We start from the raw sequence: 13,927 nt of genomic DNA on the forward strand, positions 1-13,927 counted from the left end.
CTAAAGCTAAGAAATCCTAGCCATATGAACCAACCTTCATAGGTCATAGTCTGAGAACCATAGGTAACCTTCTGTGAGCACCTCAGGAGTAGAGTAGAATTAGGATGTGAACAAAATAGATTGTATTCTTAAGAATTCCACTATGTTTTAAAGCACTCCATGGAGTAAATTGTGCAATGTAGCTAAGAAGCCTCATAAACTAACTCTTATTGTTTCCCCCCCAGTTTTTGCATGGAAACTGTTTGTTATTTGAACACATAGCAGCAAGTATAAGGAAGCATTTCAGCTGACCTTTGTATGACTCTTTACTCCAAATCTTGCCTTTTTGGCCTAGAGCATCACAAAAGGAAGAAAGAGGCCACCTGGTTAGCTTATGGCTGCACGTTTTGGCTTTAAATTTTCAGAATTTAATGCACTCCACACACTTTGAAGTTTCTGTGACATGGAAGAAATCCAAATTCAATCTATTCTGCTAGAGTGCCTTTTGCTTATGTAGTGCCCCCCTTTAAAGCAGGGGATACTTAAATGAAAAGAAATCAAGTCTAGGGTACATCAGGAGTAGATAGTCTACCTCTTTTGAGGCCCCTAAAGACTCCCAGAATCTCCCAGTGTTGAAACTGCAAGGAGGCAAAAAATGGAGAAAAGTGGTTTCTTCCAAAACAACATGTGATTTAATGTTCCATAGTACACTGTACCTGTACCTGGATGCATCTGCAAAAATAATCTGGCTTGTTACCATTGCCATGGCTCAAGGCTACAGAAAACAAAACTCTAGTACCACAACAAACTACAACTCCCAGAATTCCATAGCCTTGAACCATAGCAGTTAATGTGGTGACAAACCAATTATTTCATTAGTGCGGATGCAGCCAAAATCTTATCTGGGCTACGTGCATCACCTGCTTCTTTCTCTGTGCAAATTCCCTCCATGTTCTTTGAAAATTTAACTGATATGCAGGGTGTGATTACACAACTACAATAACTAACTGAGATTGGAAAGGTGTTATTAAAAACTGTGATGCAGATGCTATATAGAAGATACTGGTTACAGCAAAGTAATAAACACATCCAGTACCAGACAAATTGCATAAATGCCTGAGATATAATACTTGAGAATTCTTGTAATGACTCTATTTGTGAAGTAGCATCTTGTACCCAGTGCAAAGGCCAAAGAAATGGGGGGGGGGGGGGATTAATAGCCAATTGGGAACCTGGGCAACAGTTACAGGTAGAAGTCTGTGTGGATGTAGGCTTAAAGTAGGCACAAGATAGGTGCAATTATTGAGAAGGATGGCTAGTCATCTGTCTTTTCAGTGGAAATGAAGGAAAGGAAAACCACAAGAGCTCCAAACCAGAGCACAAAAATTGTTTTCTTCTCACATAGACCACCTCATATCCAATTATACTTTCTTTCTTTTTTTTGCAATTTGGCATATATGTCCCCTGTACTCTTCATGACTCCCCTACTCTTCTTCCATAGTTTATGGATGTTTATCTGGGATTGTTTATAGTGAAGGATGAAAGATGTGAAACTGGATTCGTCTTTCTTCAATTATTATGGAAAGATGTTGCATGGAAACTGTAAACACGGGTGTGCATTTGTCTTAGGATAAGAGCGCCAAGGAAAGAAAGAAGTTGAGTATCGCCTTGTCGGCTGCTCTGTGGGCTGAAACAAATGTTAAAAGTAAGACTTTTTAAGAGTAAGACACTGACCACAGTCTCCCAAGGGACTAAACCACACATTGACCCTACTGAAATTAAAGGTAGGCAAACTCACTTCATTTTATTTTTCATTAGCTTTCCATGAGAATGTTACATGCCTACAATTTCAACTTGTAGAAACTATAGGACAAAAAAAGATAAGAAAGAAGAAACCAACTGGACAAAGCATGCCCCTCATCTCTTCTAGTTCACCTCACTTCTTTCCTAAGGAAATACAAAACCCTTCCTCTTGAGAATAATATTGCCAAGTGAAAACAGGACAGGGCTCCTGTACCTTTAATAATAGTGTAAAAGATAGAGTGTCAGCAGGTGGTGCACCATTTGCTGAAATTCTCTCTTTCGCACAACCATCAAAGGTACAAGAGCATTGTGCTGTTTTATTTATGTATTATTTATTCATTCCATATCCCATTCCCCCCACCTTCCCAATGTATTCAAAGCAGCTTACAGTATAAATGGAAATAGAGCAGTTAAAATGGTGTGAAGTACAAAAGTTTAGAAAGCATTAAATAGTGCTTTCAATTACAGGTTGAGTCTCCCTTATCTGGAATTCTGAAATCCAAAATACTTCAAAGTCCAAAGTTGTCCACATGGGTGGCAGAGATAGTGACACCTTTGCATTTGTTCAGTGTATACAAACTTTGTTTCATGCAAATATATATACTCTGTGTGTGTGTGTGTGTGTGTGTGTGTGTGTTTAAATGTTTTGCATAAATTACTTTCAGGCTATGTGTATAAGGTGAAGTGTGTGCAAAACATCATCATCATCATCATCATCATCATCATCATCATCTTTAGACATGAGTCCCATCTCCCAGATATCTCTTTATGTATATGCAAATATCCCAAAATCTGACAAAAAATCCATATCTAAAACACTTGTGGTCCCAAGCATTTCAGATAAGGGAGACTCAACCTGTAAAACAATTTTTAAAACAATTAAAATACTTAAAACTCACAATGCATATTAAAACACCACACGCAGTTACATATCACCTGGAAATCTTACGTGAAAAGGCAGAGGAGGTAACAGGGAGTGGAGAACCCTCATTAGATAAAGACCAGACACTTAACAAAAAGGAAATGATGCTCTTGGACATGCGCAAGAGGATCACCTTCCAAAAGGTGCCCCAGGATGAAGTTCCTCCACCTCACAATTTAACTTGTGAAGCAGAGAAAACTAGAAATCCCATATTCCCTGCAGGGAAATTAAGAAGCCTTCTCAGAAGCATAATTTCCAGTTTCACTTTCTGTACTGCACCACATGCACTCCATTTCAAAGCCAAGAGGGTTTGTTTTTTGCCGGTATAAATCAGATTTGTTCCAACTGGGATTTTAATTTAAAACAATTAAAATGTAAGAATTGCAGTACAATTAACAAGCACATTCAAGGCAGTACAGTACAGTTCCAGAATTGTATTATCTTTGTATTACCTTAGCTACAATGTTCTGTCCCATAAAGAAATATTAGAGATGTGGCCCAAGATATCCCTTCAAATTTCTTCATGGGATTGAGGAAGAAAATGAATGACCTTAATATGACAAGACAGTGAATAGAAGGGATCAAGATATTGATTGTGGTACACTGTTTGGACCTGCAATTATAATTTCCTATAAGGAAAATTATTGTCCATTATTGTTATTGTTTGGGACATGGGGGTTTCAAAGCATCATTTTTTATTCATTCCTTTTAAAGCATCATTTTTGATGAATTGGAAAAAGCACCTGGGTTAGGTTGCTAGAGTGAAAACTGGAGAGGGTTTCTGTAACAGTTGTGTAGAAGAAGGAATTTCAGCAGGTGTTGCTTATTTCCTGGTTGTGTGACAAACCACACTTGCTCAAATTCTCTCTTCTCTGCATCCATTTAAGGCCCAGTAGCCGTCTCCAGTTTTCAGGCTAGTAACCCTATATCTAAGCTCCCAGATCTAGATGTCTGTTTATACACATTTCAATGACAAATTCATAGCCATCAGCAAACATGTTTTCAGGCACAATTTCAACCACAGAATAAGAGGGGCATTTGCAAACAATCAACCCAGCAAATCGAGAACAGAAAGGTTTCTGTGGACACACAGGTCTCATTCCACAATTCATTTAATTTCAGGGAATTTTGGTTAAGGAGCCAAACCTTCATTAATTGATTGGCAAAACTGTATGGGTAGAAGGTTATGGAGTTCCTAAAGTGCTTTTCTGAGTGCTAAAGTGTATATAATGTAGGTGCAAGTGATAATATACTGTCATTTGTTTGACATAACTATACTTTGCCATGTTTAAATGTTGATTAAAAGGGGATTTCATGCCAACCATTTTGAAATCTACAGAACTTCAGAGTTGGTCTGCCCAAGAGGTTTTGCTATTGCCACTTCCATAACTGGCCAGTCACTATAGCTGATGAATCAGACTCAGTATTTGAGGTTTAAATGTGAAAACTCTTCTGCAAAGTGCAAAGCAGGTGACATTTTGATAATATGTCTATCACTTATGTTCCAACAGAAATGTAATCAGGATTGATTGACTGACACTTCAACGGTGAATAGGAGCCAACAAATGGGGAGAAGGTTAAAAAAGTATTATTATTATTATTATTATTATTATTATTATTTTGTGAGCTGTTGCTCAACTTGGCAAGAGATTTCTCCTGGTGCCATGGCAAAATGAAATCCACTGTGTCGTTGCACTGTTTGTATGATATATATGGAAGGTAAAGGCTGTAATACATTAACTCCAGTGGGGCATTAAAAGCTCTAGAGAAAAAGATTGTTGAAAATCTTTTAGGAGTGTTGCACAAATGAATGAAGATATCCATCTTCTGGTGTGAAAGGGGTGCATTTTAGTTCTACTGCACTCTTTTACTAAGTTGGAAACAGCCTTTCTGTAAAGACACTTTCTGCTGGCAAGCTAGCAGAAGGGCAACTCTGGGCTCTGGAAAGTATATGGATAAATATATGCTGTCTTATAACATGCAATTAATAAGAGAAGAAATCAAAAAAGAATAAATTTGAAGAAATCTAGAAGCCCTTTATTACATATGTTACATCTGTGAACTCTGAATTTAACCCACCATCTGATCAAATGTTTTTTGCTGGAAAAGCATATTTTGAATGTTAAATGTTCAAAGCGATCCACAACCTATTTGTCAATACTTTGAACATGAATTGGATTTACAGTGATAGACAGTGATACATATCTAGCATATTCACTAAAATTGGGGAGGGATGGAAAAAAGGGAAAGTAAACTTACAAGAAGTTTATATGTTGAGGCATATTTGTAATGGGGGGAATGTAATTTTGTTTAAAAAAAAAGGAAAGGGGGAAATATCTAAGACCCAATTAAGCAAAGCAAGGATTGCTATGAACTAGGAATCTTCTGACCGACCTCAGGGTCTCAGCTACATAGAGGTCCTAGTGATCCTGATCCTCGATGTCCAATTATTTTGGGGGGTGTCTCAGCCCCTCAGCCTAGCATGGATAGGGGCTTGAACCCCCTTGGCTCCCATTCCAGGTTCCATGATGTCAATGGCCATCCCTGGTTGGTTATCATTGCTTTGAAGATGTCTCAGAGTCAAACAAAAGTAAATCTTACTAGCTTTGCTTGCTTAATGCACTGGGGAAAGTGAGATTATTCAAAATGAAGCTATTTAAACAGTGAGGCAGCATGGTAACATCAACCAACCACTGCCTTGGCTCTAGAGCAAAAAGTAACCCTTTGAGATGTTTTGCCAAAAGACAGTCACAAAACCTTCCCCCGGCCCCCTGTATCTCCAAAATGAAAAGGTTTGACTTACTTTTCCATCCTCTTTAATGGAGTAATAAATCATGGTGTTTAAATGAAGCTTCCCATTAAATCAGTAGCCAAGTGTATTGTTGTAATATCAAATTGACCTGGCTTACTTATTCTATAAAGAACTATATATCACTCAGCCCAGTTTCTTAGCAGCCAGACATAACCAGACACCACAACCTTCTGACTCCATTAACCAATCACATATTTATTTTCCTGCAGTACTTTTTATAGATCATGTCTTACACTCATGGCTAATGTTTTACAGAAGGCAGAGTGAAGACTGATAAAAGGGAGGTGCAGAAACTAAACCCTCCATCTCTCAGCTGTCCTGGTGTTACCCATGCTGCAATATAAATTTTGGAATCAATGATAACCCTTGGATGACCCCTGGCCAGACTCCTAGCTTGTCCGCTATTACTGGCAAAACGAGAGGACATGTACACCTCCCCTAAGGGAGTTCCCATATTAACATCTCAGAGGGTCCAGGGAAGTCGCATGAAGGGATTATCTCAAGGCTGGGAAGAGTAAAAGGATTGCCTTCCCTGAAGCTATCAACCTCCTCCTTGAACCTATTGTCTGAGTGGCATAAGCCCTTTATACTATCTAAAGCAGACATCCAGGTGAAAAGAAAATCTTTAGAACACCTTTGTTTTGGCCAAGCCAGCCTCTTTGCCCCAGGCCAGATTTGGCCTATAAAAAGTCCCCACTTTGGCTGCTCAGCGCGCCATCTTTCAAGGTCTACTTGCTCCACGTCAGTCAGACCTCTGTTTTGGTAGCCGGCATTTCTGCTCAAACCCAGGTTGCGGAGCAGACTTGTCTCACTGTCCATCACTCCATTCGCTTCCCGGAGGGAATCTAGATTCTGGTAAGTATCTCCATTAGTAACGCCTGAAATCTGTTCCCATTTTCCAACCCTAATTTTCCTGAGTCCTGAGTGTGTGTGTGAGTGTATGCGCAATGCATGTGTTTTTTCCCTATTTCAATAAATTAGACATCTAGTTATTAATATCCGTCTCAGCTTTATTTATTGGGATCCCCTGGTCTACTTCGTATAAATATTGGGAGGGCGATTTCGGTGGGCTCTTGTAGCCAGCCCCTCTTGCAATATTTGAGCTAAACTACAAATAAAATTCCCCTAAACGGACCCTTGGCTACACTGGTAGCCAAATATTCTGGTCAGAAAAACACTCACAATGGGCCATCTCCAGGATCAGGCAAAACTCTTGTTATTTAGATGGATCTTTGGCATCTAGTTTAACTAAAGGAGGTTGTTGTTTCTTTTTATCTATCTGTTCTTATTTGTGCTTTAAATCTGTTTTTGTTTCATTAATATTGGATTTTTATTCGGAGTGCCATTTTCTGATAAAAAGGTGGAATACATCCCCTTTCCCAAACGGCTGGAACCCTGTTGGTGTCATACATGTGTGTAAGGCCCTTTACAAACAGGCCTTTGCGGCACCCCCGTCACGTGCTAGGGGTTGGCTGAGGACCTAGCGTCCATACCGGCCTCATCCTTAGCATGTGACGGGGGCGTAATAATGGCAGCGCCCTATACACACAGGCACCGTTATTTTGACATATTGGACGCATAGCGTCTGCACATCGCGCCCCGGACATGACGCCGTGAGTGTGCGAGTAGCGCCTTGCGGCATCCCATCCAGGGTGCAAGAAGAAGCGCCATTTTGGCACTTCTTCTTTGCTGCGTCCGGGAACCGCGCGGTTTGGCTGCTGCGGTTCCTGGACGCAGCAACCGGCGGCGGCGGCAGAGTGCCGCTTTTCAGTGGTCTGTAACCCACCTATGTTTCCTTACAGATGCAGTTGTATATTTAGGTCATTGTGCAATAGAAATATTCAGTTCATAGCTGTGCAAGTAGAGTTCTATAAGTATAACCATTTCACATCAGCCTAAATCCTATTATTACTCCCAACTAGAAGAAAGCCCTTGAATGAACTGGAATTTTCCTATGTTTTTCTGTATCATGCAGCCATTGATTCAATGGGTCTGCTTTAATTGGGTCTAACCAACAGGGCTCCAGCCATGCAGTTGTGCATTCTTGAATGGTACATGACTATTTAACATTGCCTTCAGTACAACTTTACCCTGTAGAACTACAGAAATAGCCATTCCGTTTTTCACACTGCACAATGGGATAATAGGCAAGCACACTGGCTATCTGCAAATTGGTTGTACAATCTTCACAGTCAGCAGTATACAAGGTGGTGTAGCACAACCACCATGCAACTACATGTGTGAAGATTTATGCTACAGAAGTACAAAGTAGGCTCTCAGGCAAAATGTACTGATAAAAAGAAAGGTGTATCATCACCACCACCTTCATGAAGCCTAGGCACAACTGATCCATTCTGAATTTGATATCTTGGTTTGGGATTGCCAGGACAGATCTGATGATGCTGTATGGGCATTTAGCAACCTGAGACCTCACATCTGTTGATTCTACTCAAGAAGAGGAACCAAGCACTACATATTCTTTGGAGTCTGGCCTTAATAGCATTCATTAAGTTCTGAGCCGAAGACCTAAAATTTCAAATATTATAAAGAATGTTAAAAATCCAAAATGAATATGGTATTTTAAAGTAATACATGGTGCAGTTTAGGAAGTCAGACAACAAAGACACTAAGGAGAGTTTAGAAAATGGTGTCTTGCCGATTCTGCATGGTGTAATCCAACAAAGCAACTTTCCAAACATTTTGTATGGAACCTTGAATCATGTATGGCAGACAAACCCAATGCACAGCTATAGAAAACAGAGTTTGACCTCCTGACTTGGCAGGATTACAAACAGGGGATGGGAAATTTCTGGAATGAACTGCTGTGATATGGCAGTTCTACAGAATGGCCTGCTAGCTACTGATATATATGTCTCCTAGTTAAACCTTGCTCTCAGTTCCCATCCAAATCAAAAACATTGACAGAGGTCCTATAGGCCCAGAAATGAGGCTTCTGCCATCCATCTCTCTTGCATGCAACTGTTAAAGGCATGGGAGTCCTGAAGAAAGTTCAGCAGCTCTGCTTGGATAACGATGTGTAAACAACAGACAATTTTTCTAAACACAGAATGATTTGGATTAGATTCCTATTTATAGCATTTTACCCACCCCCACCCAAAGAAAAACAGTTTATATATCCATCAAATATAAGAGTTCAAACCCTACATGATGGAGCTGCATCTTTAAGAGTACCAACCTACATTATGTACCATATGCATGTTGCATAACTCTTGCAGGAAGGAGAAACTCCTTGTAATTTCACTTCTAAGAAGCCTATCTGGAATCAGACATGCAGTCATAAAATACAGTGCAGCTAATATACAGGAAACAACAAGGCTGTCTGCCTTTATGGGAAAGGTGAAGAAGACCCAAAGGGATCTGAGCAGGAAGAAAAACTGCATGGTTACAATTGCCTCTTAATCATTCAATAACACAATAGTTACTTGCAAGTTTTATCAACACTTTTAGTTCTCAGCACTGATGCATTGCATTTTTTATCGCTCACTATTTCAATGTTTCTCATTAGATCCATCGTTAATTATTTCCCTTTCATATTAGCTTGCTATGGAAAACAATTGCAGGATACATCGCAGAAGGCTGCAGTTAAGAGTATGGAAATAGACTTCTCAGAAATGCTGGTACATCAAAGTAGATTCAGTAGTTGTTATTGTTATGTGCCTTCAAGTTGACTCCAACTTATGGCAACCCTATCAAAGGGTTTTCTTAGCAAGATTTATTCAGGCGATGTTTGTCATTGCAAACATTTATTCAGGGGAGGCTGAGAGAGAGCCTATGTCAGCCATTGGGTTACTGTGGCTGAGTGGGGAGTCAAATCCTAGGCACGTTACAGACCGCCCCTTTGGGGTGGCCTGTAGGTGCACCTTTCCCCGCTGGATCGGAGCCTCAGCGTCCAGAGCAGCAGCCGCTGAGGCCCCTATCCGCCGCTTTCCGGGCAAAAGGCCCCTTCCCCGCAGCCTGGGGCGGGGAGAAGGAGAAAGGGGCCGTTTGGCCCCTTTCTCCTTTGGTCCGCTGGGTGCAGCCGTCTGAAGGCTGCGCCCAGCGGACCAAACCAGGAAGGAGCTCCGAAACTGAGCTCCTTCCGGGGTCGTGGAAAGGGCGCCCTAGGTGCCCTGCCGCGACCCCAATACGTCACAACTGCGACGCCTCGTTTGGAGGCGGCGCGGTCGTGACGTATTGACGGCGGCGGCCGTGTGGAACGGCTGCCGCCATTTTGTGCACGCACAGCACGCACTAGGATTAGGGCGGTGCGGAAGCACCGCCCCGCCTTAACCCTAGTACGCGCTCTGCGCATACTTTTAAGCCCGTCTGTAACGGGCCCTAGTCTCCTGGGGTCCTAGTCCAATATTCAAACCACTAGCGCATGCTGGTTCTCATACACTGAAAAGAGGGGTTTAGGCTATTCCCAAACAGCGTTATTTGCTTTTTTTTAAATGCATTTTCTCTTTTATTGGTTTAACTTAAATTGCATTACCAGAACTTCAGAATTATGTTAAAAAGTAAATAAAATAAAATAAAAGGCATGCTGGGTATGGTATAGAGCAGGATGTGGGGTTAAGGAGGTATTGGGAAAAGAGTACCACGGCAGTGGCAGCCCCAGTCACACAAATGATAAGGCATGCTCTAATGGCTGCTCACAAAATGATGTGTTTGCATTTTCATTAATTTGTGTGATTGTAGTGAGAATGGGGCTCATGTGATAATGTCCTTAGAGGGCTAGAAAGAAGCTCTGAAACAGATAATCATAGGCTGTGTTGGTATTGTAGAAATAATCCCGTTTGACACCACTTTGACTGCCGTGGCTCAATGCTATGGAATTCTGGGATCTTTAGTTTGTTGTGGCACCAGAACTCTCTGATAGAGAAGGCAAAATAGCTCACAAAACTACAATTCCCAGGATTCCATAGGATGGAGCCATGGCAGTTAAAGTGGTGTCAGACTGGATTATTTCTGCAGTGCAGATGCAGCCCTAGATAGCTAGATTTTGACATGGTTGCCCCAAAAGTAATTTTTCCACACTCAGGGCCCATTATAATAACATTTGAATGCTAACTTCTTCTCTTTTTTTGCATGTTTTTAGCTGCTTTGTGTTTTTAAATTTTAAGGCACTTTGTGTCCCAATTTTGAGAGGAAGGCAGCATGTAAATACATAGGAAGAGGAAGACATGAAGCAGCAACAGCATCCATTCATAATGTACTCCTCAAAAGTAAATGAACAGACTGCCACACAGACCAAGTTGTTTGGAGCGCCGCTATAAGCACTCAAAATGTGGACTAGGGTTGGCATCAGCAAATGGCTGACAACCCTGGGAATATGCCAGGGCTCCAGCACCCTGGTTGGTCTACTGCCAATTCCTGCCCTGCCCTCTGCCCGTCTTTAATTTCATTTTCTCTAGCTCTGCACTCCCAACCATTCCAAAAGGGCCATCTTTCAAATTTTCCCCATTGCCTCTGATCACTGCGACCTATTATGGGAAATGAAAAGGGTGATTTGACCAGGCTGTCCAGCACTGCTCCAGGTGCTGTGACTACATGGTGGTTAAGCATGCTAGAGTCCACCAAGAGAAGCAGGGAGTATTTTGCTTAAGTTGGGGTCCCTGAGATGTGGAAATGGGGCCCTGATTAGCATTCAAGGTGCATTTCTCTTTTTCTCTTATCTGGCACAAGTCCTGAGAAGTACAGTCATCCCTTATGACTAAATAACTGCAGAAAGGAAATAGAGATCCATGCCAAAGCTCATTTGGGCCTTCTCCTCCTCTGCTTCAAACACTTCAGCTCAGTTTCTGGTGTCATACAGTGTAAACCTGAAACCTATCAAGAACATGGAGAAGCAATATAAGGGGCACAGGCAGATACCGGTCTAAGCCTTCTTGCATTCGCATTCATGTGCCATCGCTTATGTGTATGTTACTTTATTGCAGTCAACAGACTTCCCCAAGAGTTTCCAAAAACACAGCACTTGGATACTTGAGCTTGATGGTTTAATGAGCCCAAGGCAGGCCCACCAGAATTGTGTTGATTTTGTAGCTTTACAAAAGGTTACAAAAGTCCAAATGATGCAGAACGGTTTGATCATGATTTTTAAAACTTGGGTTTTTATGTTTTACAGAAAAGATATTAAACAGTTTTGAATCACATTTGGACAGACTGGAAGGTTGTAAAATTTCCCATGCTCTCCTGAATTTTAAAAGCCAATCTTTTTTATTGTTTATGTGTTTGTACTATCACAGACCTGGGACTTAGTGCCAAGGCTCCTTTGGGGTTGGAAGAATGATGCTTGCTATGTGCCGGAAATGATCCTCTACATTGACTTTACCTTCCTCACTCAGCAATGCTTCCTTTTCATTTGGGGGATATACAAACAATTTTTGGCTGGTGGAATCATAAAGCCTGGGTTATATTTATTCTTTAAGAATTCAACCAGGGAAACTAGCCTTAGTAGAGCCTTCTGTTGGTCTTGCTTGGTGAGCATCAAAACTGTTTATTAACATTAGTTCTTCTGGTAGAAAAGTCTACCAGATACAAGGGTATCATTGCTACCATTAGTCTGGGAAAGGATGACACAATTATTATTAGGGGGAATTAGTGAGGATGAGAATTTATTAAATAATGTTTAAGATAAAAGAGGAGGAACTGTGATAGCATAACCACTACTGCATTAAAAAAAAAAAAAACTATCAAGTCTCCAATTGTGGATCCTTAAAGGGAGTTCCTGAAAATATCCCTTATGTCTCCTCATGATGCTCAAGAGACAGTTGGTGAGATATCCTTAAAATGCCTGCTAATACTCATGCCCAGCCTGTAAAACTTATCTTTGGCTCAACAGATTCTAGCAGCAATGTCAGATGAAACAAAAGTGATCACAGCTCTTGGAGTGATGTAATTTTTAAAAAGGTACTCTGCCTTTTGTCTAAGTTCCAATTCTACTGGTGCTTCACTAAATACTAAAAGCTGCAATAAATATGCTTTACACTCCAGCTGTGATAGCATGCACATTGGTTTTGGGTTGTTAATGAACATCGAATTCTGTTTCATCACCTATAGGTGCTGGGATTTTATTATCTGGGAATGTTTTGATTTGGTTCAGTTTCATGCACTGAGAGTTCCCAGGGAGAAGAATTTGCCTTGCTAGGGCACTGTAACTGTGAAGTAAGTTTCTGAGTTACTGCTACAGTTACATCTTCAGAGATGGACTGATGATGTGGGGATCTTGCCTCCAGAAATGTGCTTGCTATGTCTTTTCAAATTTGCTTTGTTATTGGGTCTTGGAGAACACCCCTCTCTTTTTGATTCCTTCCTTCCAGTTTTTTAAAGAAACCATCAAATTTCATTTTGAAAACAGATTTGCCACTATACTTAGTTTTTATGTTCTTGGATTTTTTTTTTTTAGTACAAATAGAGACCATAGTGTTTTTATTTTTAGATGTCCTGGTAGGTCCTGAAGCAGTTTTACCTTTTCATTTCCTGGAGGATGTTTTGCTGATCAAATTTGCTTGAATAGGAGACTCGCTTGCTGATTTTATGCAAACATCAGGCTTAGATATTGCTCTAACATGTGTTGTGTTGTGTGCCTTCAAGTCGTGTCAGACTTATGGCAACCCCAGTTCGAACTTATCTTGGGAGTGTTGGACAACAACTCTGAAGACCAGGGTTCTAATCCCCACTTGGCCATGGAAACCACTTGGTACCTTGGGTAAGTCACACTCCTTCAACCTCAGGGGGAGACAAAACAAACCCCTCCTGAACAAATCTTACCAAGAAAACCCCATGATACACCACAGAGTTGCCATAAGTCGGAAACAAATTGAAGATACACAACAAGAACAATTGTCCACCAGAAGAAAACACAGCTGAGGTTTGGGGGGCAAATTCCAAATCAGATGCAATATTCTCAAGATTGGAAAATAGAATAATTAGCAACCATCAACTCTACAGAAAGGCTAATTCCATCAGGGTCCCAGAAGTGTTGCAAGCTGTCAATTAGAACTATTATTTAACCGTTAGAACTATTATTTAACGTTTCCTTTTCTTTTTCCCCCCTCTTCCCTCCCCATCTTTTTCCTTTTATATTGTGCCTTTTAGATTGTAGGCCTGCAGGCAGAGACTGTCCTGTTTTTATTTAAGATGCTCAGAAAATCTTTTTAGCAGAAGGGTGTGATAACAATGCTTGAAATACATCCACAGATAAATCCGGTGGCAGAGCGGGTGTAGGAGATCTAATTTTTTGTTCAAGTGGGGAGAGAATTATTCTAGAATGGAGGAGGTCCTAATTAGAACCATAATGGTTCTAATAGCGCTGAGGATGGCAGCAAAATAGGTAATTGGATTTTAAAATGTTTGTGTCACTTCTTGTCACACAGATGTCCAAAACTGCATTTAAACAATTCAAGGAA

The sequence above is a fragment of the Sceloporus occidentalis genome, unplaced genomic scaffold (assembly GCF_023333645.1).
Source record: "Sceloporus occidentalis isolate IW3139 unplaced genomic scaffold, rSceOcc1.0.p SCAF_7, whole genome shotgun sequence".
NCBI classification, from domain to species: domain Eukaryota; kingdom Metazoa; phylum Chordata; class Lepidosauria; order Squamata; family Phrynosomatidae; genus Sceloporus; species Sceloporus occidentalis.